General features: G+C 40.4%; 1 long non-coding RNA gene across 4 annotated transcripts in view; it reads left to right on the top strand.

Annotated features, from left to right (window-relative positions):
* Positions 1-1,037: 1,037 nt before the first annotated feature.
* LOC117244456 overlaps positions 1,038-13,650 on the top strand; it is a 121,293-nt gene continuing 108,680 nt past the window's right edge. For 3 of the 4 annotated variants that reach the window (XR_004497616.1, XR_004497618.1, XR_004497615.1), the window contains exon 1: positions 1,038-1,119. This is a non-coding gene — a long non-coding RNA (uncharacterized LOC117244456). Of the gene's footprint in view, positions 1,120-4,374; positions 4,465-13,650 lie in introns of those variants that run through there. The other variant, XR_004497617.1, reaches the window with a different exon arrangement.

The raw sequence follows: 13,650 nt of genomic DNA, 5'->3' as shown, positions 1-13,650 counted from the left end.
AAAAAAAACCCCAATTTGCTATTTCAATACTTTTTTCTTTTAGATTACAAAATGGATATTTTGAAAAAAAAAATTAATTACCTTTAACAATTGCTATATGGGTTTAATTCCAAATCCAAAGATCCTCACTCAGTTTTTTAGTTTTAGAGGAAACTACTGATGGATGCATTGGATTGAAGAGGCAAGATGCATCACTTCACCTGCTTGGGACTGGATGCAAAAGGTGATTGAAATGCACAGCAAAATATTATCGCTCGACATCTTTTTGGAGAGTTGAGTAATTTCATTAATCTTTTAATATTCTTCTAATATTCTTTTAAATATATTTTAATATATGCGCTGAGAACTGAGGTATCAAGAAGTTTCTTTTCTTGTTTGGTTTTGTTTTTTTCCCCTAAGTTGGACCAGGGCTGCCTGACCAAACCACCCCACTCCACCTGGGTAAGGAGTGCGTGTCCCTGCCGGGATCCCACCCCTCATCCCGAAGCTCCCAGGAGGGGACGGGTTGAGCTGCGGGCGAACACCTGGATCCTGGAAATACCTGGAGTCCGGGAACGGTACCGCAGGACACAGTGCCCGAAGTCAGGGCATTGTGAACTGCTCTGGGAATAAAGGCACTGCAGAAATACACTGTTTGTTTTAGATGAGTGTCACTGCTTTAATAGGAAGTACTTTAAAGAGGTTTCCGTAGCCTCTTCAGCGTGCAAAATACAAAGCAAAACAAAAACCGCAAACAAATCAAAGCACCCAAACTATCGAGAAGAACCACCATCAACAACGAGTGCTGTGTTGCGGTTACTGTCCCCTCTCGCTCCCCCGAGGCCGCGGTGAGGGAGCGGTGCTGCCCGCGGGCTCGGCCGGCGGCGATCGCCGCTCGGGACGGCTCTGCCCGGCGCTCTTTCCCTCCCTCGGGCGGGACTCCAGCTCACCCCGGCTGCCGCAGGTGCCCGGCGCCGCTCTCTGCCGCCCTGCCGGGGCCGGGCTCAGCCCTGCCCGGGCACCAGCGCCCGCCCTCCGCAGGTGCGCGGGGCCGGGCAGGGGAGGCCGGCGGGGCCGGTTCGCCGCGGGCCGGGAGGCGAGGAGCCCGCGGCGCTCCCCAGGACGGTCGGAGCTGCCGAGGTGGGAAGGCGGTGAGGGGGTTCCCGCGTGGGGGTCGGTGCTGGGCGTGAGGGAAGCGCTGTGCTCTGGGGGGGGCGCGGGCGGACCGGCGGGTTCCCGGGAGCGTGAGGCCGCCGAGGCGGAGAAGGGCCGCCCTGACCGGCTGGAGCCGCCTGAGGCGGGGGATGTCGGCTGAGCGGGGCTGGAGGGATCTCGGAGAGCATTCTCCAAACCCTCAACAAAAAAACGCCCCCTCACTTAGGACCCCGGAAAAGTCAAGCGGCAGGTGGGTTTTGCCCAGCCCGTGGCTCGGGAACGGGCGGGATGTGCCGGGGGGCTGGGCAGGGGGCTCTGTGTGCCCGCTCTCCCGGGAAGCCGTCAGGTGCCTGGGAAGGTGTGTGGGGAAGGCTTTGCTGCTGGTGCTGAGAGCCTGTGATTGACCCAGGTGATGGGATAAAGGTGTGTAGCATCCTTTACTGTGAAATTAGGGAGTGATAAGGTTGATAGGCAGCATCCATTTTTTCCTTCTGGATGTACTAGTTACCTACTTTGTGAATAAGTTAAGGTTATATCAGTTGATTGGAAGTAGGACCTTTTTTCTTTAACTTGGCAGGAGTGTGAGCAGAGGGAACAAGGAGATGAATTAATTGTCAGTGATATTTTACTTTTATCATAATCTCTCCCTCTTCAGGCAGACCTTTGAATTAAGAAATCTAAATAAATTTGTAACTCTCTCAAGTAGCTGCCAGCAGTGTAGGAGTGATTACTTTTTGATTCACTCGTTCTTCTTTTTTCTTATTTTTTTTTTTAAATTTCTATACTGGGATGTCACCTTGCATTTTGAAAGCTGATTTTGATCTGGTTTCCTTCCCATAGAATAGGCTCAACAATAAAAAATACTCACTTGAGCTCAGTAGCGATATCTCTGTAGCGAAGTCTCGGCTGACACTTGTTGCTGAACTGGCCTTTATGGTTTCTATCCCTCTCTGTTTGACTACTCTTTATTTACTCGTGTAATGAGGAAATGGATGTGAAGACAATTTAGCAGTTTGTAAAACTTCATAAGCTTCTGGATATTTGATTCCTTTGCAGAGCGCTGGTGAACCTCTGTTCATATTTACAATAGTGGTAGTGATGTATAGGCTGTGTACACACACCTTTACAATTTTTGCTGTACTGCTAAATATTTAAAGGCTTTAAATGTGGCTCAGAAGGAAGCTGAGGCTGCTTTGCACTTGTTTTCTGAATCTCATGGCCAAACATTGCTATTTCTGTTAATTTTAATTTGTACATTGTCGCTGACTTGGTCACATACAAGCAAGTCACTGTCTGTAAAGCTTTCAATTTGAGTTGACTGGCCCTGCTACAGCTGCCTCAGCAAAGCCCACTCAGCTCTCCTTTCACGAAACACCCAGCACAGGACAGTCTCAGTGCTGACACTCTACTTGTGGGGAGGTAGTTAAATGAAACCTTGTCTCCATGTAGCATTTTATGACAAAATGACTCTTAAAAATGTCAAGTACATCTCAGTGAAGGTAGACACCAGTGCCTGTAGCTGAGACCTGCAGCAGCTGAGGGGCTGTAGCCATGCAGTGCCTCCCTCCCCCATGACAGCTTGGAGAACAGGGCTGCCTGTTTTGAAATCTGTATTTCAACATACATTATATATACTTTCCAAAAATAATAGGTAATGTTGTAAAATTAAATTACCTGAAAATAACTAGTGGTTTTTAAAAATAAACTTGCCTGGTCATTATTCTTTTGACTAGACTTTCAGAATTTTCATCATCATGGCTCATGCTTTTAAATACTCTGGTTTCCAGTCTTTAAGTAATGTAAAGTTCGCAGAATAAGTGGAAATCATCAGACGGATGTTGTGTTTCCTCGTTTGTAGAAAGAAAACAAAATCCGAATACACAGGGTATGCTGTATGCCTTTGCCCACTACATGGTTAAGAGATCCTCTGAAAAAAGTCTTTTGTTTTTTCTTTTCTTCTTATTTTCTTTTTTTTTCAAGAATGCAGGATGAGGATGGGATTGGGAGAAAATTACTTGGAGAAGAGCTAGGGAATAAAATATAGGCTAATCAGAGAATATAGTTAACTTCATATTCTACATCAGAAATACATATTTAAATGTTTTTACAAAGTAAATGTGAGTTTTAAGGAAGATAAGTAACTTCATGCTATGTGTTCTGGTGGGCAGAGAGGAAGAAGAATCTACCTCTGTATAGAGTGAAACCTTGATAAACTCATAGCATGAAAAAAGGACCTACAGTGTAACTAGACAGCATAAACCTGCCCACTCCCCCAGAAGAGGCTTACTGCTGCATATACTTTTATTCAGTTAAGGTAGGGATATTATCATTTACCAATGGGAAAGATTCCCCATTACATAACCAGACATCTGAAAATGTACCACTCTGCATGGGAAACCTGGCATAGCCAGCCAGGACCTTTTTTCCATTTCAGTAAACTAAGCCAGATTTTAGTATGGATGGAGAGCACATTTTCAGATGCTTAACAATTATTCTAATCCTGTGACCTGTGTGCCTTAGGGAAATCTTCCAGGAGTGCCCCATGAACTTACTGTGTGGCTATATTATAGCACCTTTCAGATTTGGATGATTACTTGGAAACAGCAGTGGCTGGAGGAAAGAGACATGATGTTTTCACTAGATCAGGGTAGAACAAAGTAAAGCAGCTTGAAACCTAAGTCTTCTGTAACTAGTGTTTGAAATTAGTGTTTGAATATCTGTGTGATTTCTAGCCCTGACTTACTTCATACCTCTGTTATGTCTAGGTATAAAATTTCTATTAAAAATAGCATGGCCCTAGTGTCAGGCCTATTGAATTGTCTGAATTAATACAGATCTTTGCTGGTGAAGTAGTGGATAAGGTAGATGAGTGTTCCTCCGACTTGCAAATGTGAGCACTGTTTGGACTTATCCTTCTCTTTTTATGCACTTCCCAAGTCAAAAGTTACTTTTAAAAAGTTACTACTTTAATTGCTGGCAGTAGATAAGTTCCTCCGGGTGCTGGGTGGGAAAGGACATGAAAATCATGTGCAGTGATCAGCTGTAGGTGTTAATGCTCTGTGCATTAGCCAGGAGCAGCAGAGTGCTGCTAACAGGTGAAGGGAGTGGTAGCTCCCTAGCCAGCTTAAATCCATGCAGCAGGTAATTACAGCTGCTGCTGACTCCCCTGGAGGAAATGAGCTGCTTCTAGCTGTAAATCAGGGCCATTTGGTTTTATTGTTTTTCTTGTTATTTTTTAATAGCTTAATATTTTAATTAAGTTTTCCCCTACCTGTTTATGACTCCCACCCTTTGAATCTTCCTGTTAGTTCTTTGAGAGGTGAAGCACAGGTAAGAGAAACACTGGCTGGTTTGTGTCCTTACTTTTTTAGAAAAAGTTACTTGTCAGATAGCAGCATTAGCAGAACCTCATATAGCTTGTTACTATAATCCTACCAAATAATAGTTTGTCTTTCGATTCACAAGTCCATTTTTTGGCTTAAATTTGATGAAGTGTATTACTGCCAGCTTATTTCTGCTAGGGTAGGTATCTTCATGTGTGCAGCTGATCAAGACTGGAGGATTCTTTTTGTAAACAATTCTTAATTCTAGTCTGCTAATACTTCTAGTAAAATAAAGCTAAAATTTTTGTCCAAGATCCTTTAAAGCAATGAAGGGACAGGGAAACTCCTAACTTACACATTAAATTTCAAAATGCAAACAGCTCACATAGTTGTTTCTCCATTTATTCCTTAATATAATTTGCTGGTATTTTAACATAATACACAGAAACTTAGGAGAAAAAAGCTGTCACTACTTAATACCGGTTGGCTTGTTACTAAGAGGAAGTCACCTAGTGCTGTGTGTTTGTGAGCACAACATAGGCGCAGGCTGCCTCCTGTCAGTGCCACCTGTACCTGCTAGCAGCCTGTGGCACGAACACGGCCTTAGAGTAGGCTGAGACAAAGGACAGTTGCTGGTTTGCTGGTATGTTTATTAGTCAGGTACCTCCCTTCGTTTAGTTCTAAAGAAAGTGTCTGTCTTTGCATTAAGAATGAAACAGAGTTTCTTCTAATAAATGACGGAAAAACCAGGCAAGTGTTGATTTTTCTGCACAGTGCTTTTTGGTACCTTTGTTCAGAATGTAGCTGGATACCAATTTGTGTATTGGGACAAATGTGAAATGTTTCTTTTAAACTCCATGGAGTCTCCACTAAACACTTCCCATAGTGGAGGGAAGGAAGGTTCTCCCGATGGAGTTGACCTTTGTGACATAGGTTATGATCAAGCGTGCTCTTGGCTAGAGCTGTTTGGAGTTTCATGCTTACCCACTGACCTCACTGTCAGTTTTGTTCTAGTTTGGTTTGGGTTTATCTTTGCTGAAGACCCCCACCCTTGTACTCCGCAAACACAACTTCTATGTGGCTGCTTCAGCCTGGTTGAATCAAAATTGACTTGGCGAGCTTAAATGTTTTCAGTAAGACATTTAAAAGACAGGCATAGTTTGCTAGGTCTTACCATTCTGAAGACTCAGTGTCCTTCTTTTGCAACACTTTGATAGTGAATGGTATTTTAATATGTATTTAAGCCTGAATCCTGTTGTGTGTTAATTTATCACTGCACAACACAAAAATGATCCTAAAAGTGGAATTTAAACATGGATAGGAATGTATTGACACTTTTCAGGAGCTAGTTCAGGGAGCAAGACTTGGCTGCACATGTTGGCAATCTGGAGCCTATATGTGGCCATGGTGTCACATCATTATTAGTTCAGCCCCTGTATTTGCAGATACAAATAACAAATACTGCTTAGTTTCCACACAGTACAGTAGAAAAAGATTTTCCTACGTTTCAGAATTAAGACATGAAAAGTTCTTCTAAACTTTTTGGAATTGTCATTCTGATGACTTAAAAGTAGTTGCTTTCGTTGTATATCATGGCTCCACCAGTCGGCCCCATCCTTCTCAATGGAAGTTGACTCCAGTTTCAGTGTTTTGACTCCTCTCATTTGCTACAGTACCCTTAAATTAAACTTTAAAAAATCCTTTCAGTAGGAATGTCATACCTGACAATGAACAATTGCTATACAATATATAGTGATAAAGTTCTGCTGTAACCCAGCTCTCAGTTGTCTGATTTATATAACATTTTTCACTTTGGAGAAGTGAGACAGCTCATAGAGGTTATAAAAGCATCATACTTGAATACTGTGCCAAGAGTGAAAGCTGCCCTCTGCTTGCATAGCTTGGACAGAAATGGAGTTATCTATACCCTTCTGGTGATACTGGAGAGAAGCATAGGAAGAGATATAAAGTAGGTACAGCTACTCTATTCCCAGGCTTCTTTTTTGCTTTGGAACAACAGAAGTGTTGAAGTGTTGAAATGGGTATGGAAGCTGAGGGTGTGTTGGCTTCTTAGGAATACACTGTGAATACTGAAATACAGCTTCTCTGGTTTTGCTCTCATTCTGTAACCTTTCAGAAGTGTTAAAACAACTTTAAGACACTGAAGTAGCAGATAGCACTGTTACTTATTCAGCTGGCATGTAAGAAAAGTTAGAACTGTATTTTCTTTAACTGGTCTCTACCCACAAGTTGATAGAATAATCAATGAAATAGATACATAAAAGTTCTTGGGGGTGGCAAGAACGTCTTTCAGGAGCATGTGCTGGGCGCTGAATGCTGCATCAAAACATGCACTGTGGCTGTATGGAGTCATGTCTTCATGTAAACTCGTTTGTCCACTTCCCTGTGACAGTGAAGTGTGAAGGGCAAAGGCAGGAAAATGTGAGAGTTTTGAGTGGCCTCTAATGAATATGGCAGAGACTTTCATCACAAACTGCACACATTGCAATTCCAACAGTGCACTGTAGTGTTTCTCAACATCTTCTATTGTATATTTTTTAAGTGTCTGGAAACGTGAGGGAGAGCTGAGAGATTTTTTTTTTTTTCTTTTTAGTAAAAACATGCTGAAATGCTGTATTTTTAATTCCAGACACATGATTCTTGTAAGCTGGATTTAATGGCTTTGCCTTCTGAGTTGTGTGTTGGTCATTCCCCTGCATCCAACTCTCTCCCTATAAAATATTTCAGTCATGTCAGTCCTAATTTTTTGCTTCTCCAGAAGTGATGTTTGTAATGTACTTCTCCTAAAATAAATGAGGGGAAAATAATGTGGTTGTTTTTCCAATTGGAATGACCAGTTATAAAACTGAATATTTTGCTTTTTCATTTGACTTCTGTATTGTTCAAATTTAAATTCCTCTTGTTGTTCCCCTAAGATTAGTGTTGTGTGTAAAATGTTGGAGGTTGACAAGACCGAAAAAGTTGGGTATTTACATGAGGGAAGATATTAGGTCTTTGCAGGTTTTGTTAGAACATTTTATGCTTTTATGAGTTATGAAACAGAGCTGCTACCTGGTCTTCTAATTCTCCAGTTTCTGCATCGTTTTAGTTGTGTACATGTTTTATGGTGCAGAAATGATGCCTTAAGGAATCCTCTGCTGTGCAGGAGATGTTCACCTTCATTAGTAGGTATGGAGTCAAAAAGACACTTAATTCTTTTTCTTCCACTAGAACTGAGTTGTTCACACATCCCTGTTAGTATTCAACCGCAAATCTGGAAACCCACAGATGGGTTTTGTGGGACAGAAAAGGCATTTGGAAAAGTTTCCTGACTATGGAGCCAGTGTGGTTATCCATTTTTAATTATACATAACACATATTACCCTGAATAGGTAGTACTCACTGGCGCTTTAGGTTCTGCTTTCTGTAGCACAGCCAAGATGACCTGATTGTATGAGTTCTTTTGAAATTAATCAGTGCTGTCTCATAGAACAAGATTGCAGTTTTAAAAGAAATCAAATCAAGGCATTGTGACTATATATAATAGCACAAAACTATTGACCAAATGTGAAAAGTGTCTTAAAAGAGTGCACTGCTGTGGCTAACTAGCAGAATTAATGCTCTAATCCAAATATCAGGCACATTGCAAAGGTTCAATTGCTGTTTTTCACTTGTTACTGTGACCAGACGTGCTGATTTGTAAGTTTGGGGAAAAAATAAACCCTAAATTTTTGTCAAGGATACTTTAAAGTGATGAGGGAACAGGGAAAGTTCTAACTTATACATTAAATTTCAAAATGCAAACAGCTCACATAGGGGAAGGAAGAGAGAAAAGGAAAAATATTTACACTCTCTGTGTATAAAGAGAAATTATGTATCACAGATAAAAAGTGCTTATTATTAATGTAGTTCTTAACTTAATCTTAGGAATTCATTGATCAGTGCCTTGAAAGTATTTTCTAAGGGAGAATATGAATCTAAATATTTGTAATTATCCAGGCTCTCTCGCAGTTAAGGACAGCTTATTTCATTAAAAATGTAGAAAAATATGTAAGTATTGCTTTAAAAACTTTGTTGTTGAATTTAACATGGCCTGCTTCATACTTAGCATTGAATCTTGCTGTATTTATGTAAAAGGTTTAAAAGAAAATAAAATTTTTGGATACAGATTTCCTAGGCACTGATTTTTATTTTTTTTTATCAAATCTAAAGCAATTTTCTTGGTTCTAAGTTATTTTACTAATTTTGCTACTAAAGTGTTTGTGGAGGGCTTCAGTTATGAGACAATTTTTTTTCTATCAGTTTTTCCATAAACACACAGCCCTGATTATAGATTGGTACTGTGGTTTCTGTCTGGGAGCACTTGTTCCCTGCTGAAATAGTGAAAAGTAGGCTTTTAAAAATTACACAAAGAAGCCTTTCAGGCTAGAAGGCCTTCATTTAATATTTTCTTTACTTTAGAAGTGGAGCAATTAAGCCATATTAACATTTATACTTTATTTTTAATATAATCTATTCAAACAGGAAGGTCAAGGACTACTGCTGCAGGTCCATAAGTCCTAAGGATCCCTTGCTCTGATTAAGGTCAGAATAGACTGATCTCATGTGATCAGTATTTTCCTTTGAGTTCTATTCAAAGGAAAACTAAGAGTGCAAAAAAGAATGGTTCACTGCTCTAAAATCTAAAATGTACTAGTATTGTGGAATCTAAAGGGATTCTCTGCATGGAAATGGCTAAAAAAGAAGAGGTCTCACCAGAAAAAGGTTCCCACCAAAGAGAATTACGGTTTTAAATTAAAAACTGAAAACTTCAGGTTTTCATTATAAAAATAAGCTTACTTGCTCCAGGGTCCCAGCTTCCTAGCTGGATTGCATCTCAGGAAAGCATCCAAAAGCAGATACTTTTCACCAAAAGAAAAAAAAAAAAAGTCTTTATTGAAAACCTGGTTCATTGCTGAGGAACAGCTTTCATGGAAAAAATTTGACTAGGTCTGTCTCCATCATAATAGAATACAAATTTATTCTTGTTTATTCCTGAGGCGTCCAGAGTTAGGCATTCTGATATTTCTGAAATCAGCAATATACTTAACTTGAGAGCAGGCACTATAATAGATTTCTTGTACAGAGTCCAGTTGCTGTATGTTACTCTTGGATCTGCTGGATAACACGAAGTGTGCTTAATAATAAAGCCTGCCAGTTTTCTTCCCTCTGCTCTTCCCCTCTCGGCAGATTACCAGATTTATGTTTGATTTCTTGGATCTTTTTGTTACCTTTTTTTGCCAAAGAATTTGCTCTGACTGAACTTGTTGGAAAGGAGAAAAAGCTGAAGAATGAGTTTCTTGCTCCTCTTTGTCACTAACAGTTCTGGTATTCTCTGCTGACGGCAGTAACCAGACTTCATTGTTGCTTTACTTGTTTGGAACACCAGCTATTCCAGAGAGGTGTCACTGCTCATAGAATCCTGAGGGACCAACCAGGATCATCCAGTCCTGACCCTGCACAGATACCCCTCAATCCCACCCTGTGCCTCAGAGCATTGACCAAATGCTCCTGGAACTCTGGCAGCCTTGGGGTCCTGACCATTCCCTGGCGATCTTGTTCAGTGCCTGAGCACCCTCTGGGGGAAGAACCTTTCCCTGATAACCAACCTAAACCTCTCAAGTATTCCGGAGACCAATAGCAAGAGAGCAGGTACGGATGACATGGAACATCGTGCTGTAGCATGTTACAACTGCAGCAGTATCTTTGTCCTGTCTCCTTTTCGTGGTTAATTCCAAGTCAAGCGTGGGGGTAACACATTCTCTTAGGACAGAATTAGGATACGCTCTTTCAGGTGAAGGGTGTTATCTCAGGGAGAAACAATGCACTTGTTGCACAAGTGTCAGAGTCAGAGCTAGTGGGGTGCCTGACATTCAGTTACCAAACAAAAATGAAATTTTACATAAATAAAGAAATAAATTGAAAGTTAGTGCTGTATGCCTAAGACCGGAAAAAACAAGTGAGATTGCAGACACAGCAGCTTCTCTGCAGGTGTGAAAAAGAAGTGTCAGTGTGCCTCGAATGCTGTTCCCCTTTCCCAGTTACACCTGGTTGTTTCTAAGAGTTTCTGCTGATCTCTGGAGGTTTTCATACTGTTTTTTTCAGCCCGTGGGTACTGTAACATCACTGTTGTGTGTGGGTGCTGTTCCAGACAGGCCATTGAAATGCTGCAGGAGGTTCCTCAGTCCCCGCTTCTTTGCTTCCTTGAATAGAAACCTTTTCTTGTAAACTTAGCAACAACAACAGCAGCAAAGCCCAGACAAAAGAGAGCTTTTGGGTCACTCAGCAGTCCCAGGAGGAGCACTGCCAGCTGCGGGTCACTCCTTTGTGCTGTCTCCAAGCGGGATGCACAGGCTCTGCTCTGCCAGCTTCAGGCTGGGGAGCCACAGGGTGATCTGTGCCCCAATAAGAGCTTGTTTGTCTGTCTTTCCTGTTATGAATAGCAATGGGTGAGCATGTTTTGCGTGATTTCAAATCCACTTACAGTTCATGGGTTTGAAATCAAAACCAGAACTCAAATCTTTTGAGGTTTGTGTTCTGTTAGGAGTTGGCCTTTTGCCAGGATGTGTCTCTTCATTTAACTTTTAACCCTGGAGTCAAATAAACCAGTTTTCTATACCAGATCACTTGTATTGTTTTATATCCTCTTCCTTATATTTTTCAACATCTGTTCTATTGCATTCATTTATGGATATCAGAAAGTTGCTAGCATAGGTGTTTACTCTCTCATGAGCATATGAGTTTTGCCTTCCATCTTCATCTTGTTTCACAGTTTCAGGACTCACAGAATGTGCCTTCTGCCTGTTCCTCTGTATATTTAAGGCAGTAAAGAAAGGCTGAAATCTACCCTCTTTGAGGGCTGTATTTTAGATCCTATAAGCTTTGAATATGGACTGTAATAAAGCCCTGGCTATCTGTGCCCTGTAGTGGTTTGGTTTACCCACCATTGTCTGTTTCTGTGAGGTGACACAGTCACAGCAGCCCTACAGGGCACTGAAGAACAGGATCGTGCCTAGTGCAGATATTGTATTTTTTTTTTTTTTTTTAAATTTTTTTTTTTACACTAAGCCTGTCTTGCCTCTAGTGCTGTTCTCTTCTGTGCTGGTGTTCTTTTATGCAGGCCCATGGAAACACAAGTAACCCTAATGTGGAAGATATTAGAAAACTTGCAAATTGACTGAAAACCGTCTGCAGTGTTGTATTTTGCACGTGAACCCAGTAGTAGTCTATTGATTCCATATAGGTTCACTTGCTGATTCTTCTCAGGGTTTTTTCCCCCCTTTAAATAGTTGCACCTATTAAAAAAAATAAAGTATGGGTGTTTCTGTGTATCTATAAAGAAGAGATATATGTGTTTGTTGTTATCAGCATATTGTAGTTATGTGTTAGCTGACATTTTAAAGAGGTAATATGTTGATTTAATAAATTATATCCATGCTTTCCTTTGGTGAGCAGGAAAGTGTTTATTTTTTAGTATTTTATACTATGAGGTGATTATGGGAACCTGCTGTGATCATAGCTGTTCACTTAAATATAATCTCTTTGATCATGATTATCTGTAAATCAGATGCAATTTTTTGGAGTTTGTTTGATTTTTTTTACAGACATGATCAAAAGCCTATAAATAACTTGGTCTGTCACTTCTGACATCATGTGAAATAGGGGTTATTTGAACTGCAGTATGAATTTTATGGTGTGTATATGTTTTCTGAGTCTAAGTGTGGGAGATAAGATTTTTAACATCAATGCTTGTGATTATGAACTTTAAATATGTTTTCTGTGTATATTCTGCATTTTAGCTATTGCTGTTGGAATGAATAAGCTTGTTGTAACTCAGTGGAGTGTCTCAGAAAGCACTGCCCAGCATATCCATGGGAGTTTTCTTTTTAATCTAAATATATGTTAAATTTATTCTGAAAGTATTTTAGTGATTTTGTTTTAGATTAAAAGAAGTGTAAAGCTTTTAACTTTTTACAGTATCTTTACACTGGATCATCCTGGTTTAGGGCAAATTTGGGAGAAAACTGGGAGGTTTTCTCCCAATAAGAATGTGGTCCCTCCAGAAAGCAAATTCAAGAGGCCCCCTCCCCCAACTGGTTTGGGAAAAATATTTCCTTGGAGAAAAGTGGAAAAAACTATTCATTTAACAAGCAAAATATCTACACACTTTAAAAAATAATATTAAACAATAAAACCTCTCGGTGTTCAAAGAGATGGCAAATCCAGAAAAGTCCTTTCCATGGGTGTAGCTCAGCTCACTCAGTCTCTTATCAGTCCCTCTGGTGCTGGAAAGTGCTGAGGCCCAGGCCCTGGTGGGCCACAGGCGTGAGCTCCCGGGGTTTGTCTGGGTTTTCAGTCCAGAGCAGGTCTGAACAGATCCAAGAAAAAGGGAAAAAAAACAGTCTGGGAAACTTCTCTGCCTCAGCGAGCTAAAAACTAACTAAAAGCAAAGGAGAGCTCTGTCCTGCTGTCTGTCCATGCTGCAGACAGCACAGTCCAGGAGCAGGATGGGGGACAGTGAGGGCTCTTTCTGAACACAAACTGTGTGCTGCTTCTTCCCCATCTTTGCTCAGAGCCAGTCTTAAAGGTGCAGAACTTAACATCCAGCATAAACAGAACAGACAATTGGGGATACAAGCATCATAAAGTCATCCCAGGACATGGATGTTCTTTGAAATCATTCTCTGTTTTTAAAAAGGGTCATAATACACTATTTTACTTCAACCTGAGAAAGTAATATAAAGTAATTCCTTTTCTTAAAAAAGTAACCTTTTCTTAAAAAAAACCAAAACCCAAATCCAAGAGAGTTATTACTTTCACAAGATTGACTATTTCAGTATTAAATATTTTATTTGAATACTTTCTGAAGTAGATTTAAGCAGAACCTTGTCAATTCTGTATACAATTGCTTGAGAGTTATTTTTGCTGCCATAAGCAGTGTAATCAAAATATGTGTGGAGCTGAAACAACAGTATTGGTTAATATTCAGATGTTCATTAAAATTTCCACTGGAATTTTCAGTGTCTGTGTTACAGATTAAAAGTGACTAGAGATAATATTACCAACTCATTTTTTTTGCTTTTTCTCAAATCTCAGTCATTTAAGACAGAAATGGTAGTGAGACATGCAACTTAAGAAATTGCATTAACACCAT

This window comes from Parus major, chromosome 1A (assembly GCF_001522545.3).
Source record: "Parus major isolate Abel chromosome 1A, Parus_major1.1, whole genome shotgun sequence".
Lineage (NCBI taxonomy): Eukaryota > Metazoa > Chordata > Aves > Passeriformes > Paridae > Parus > Parus major.
Note: the sequence above shows the minus strand (reverse complement) of the source record. Positions and strands in the feature narration are given on the sequence as shown.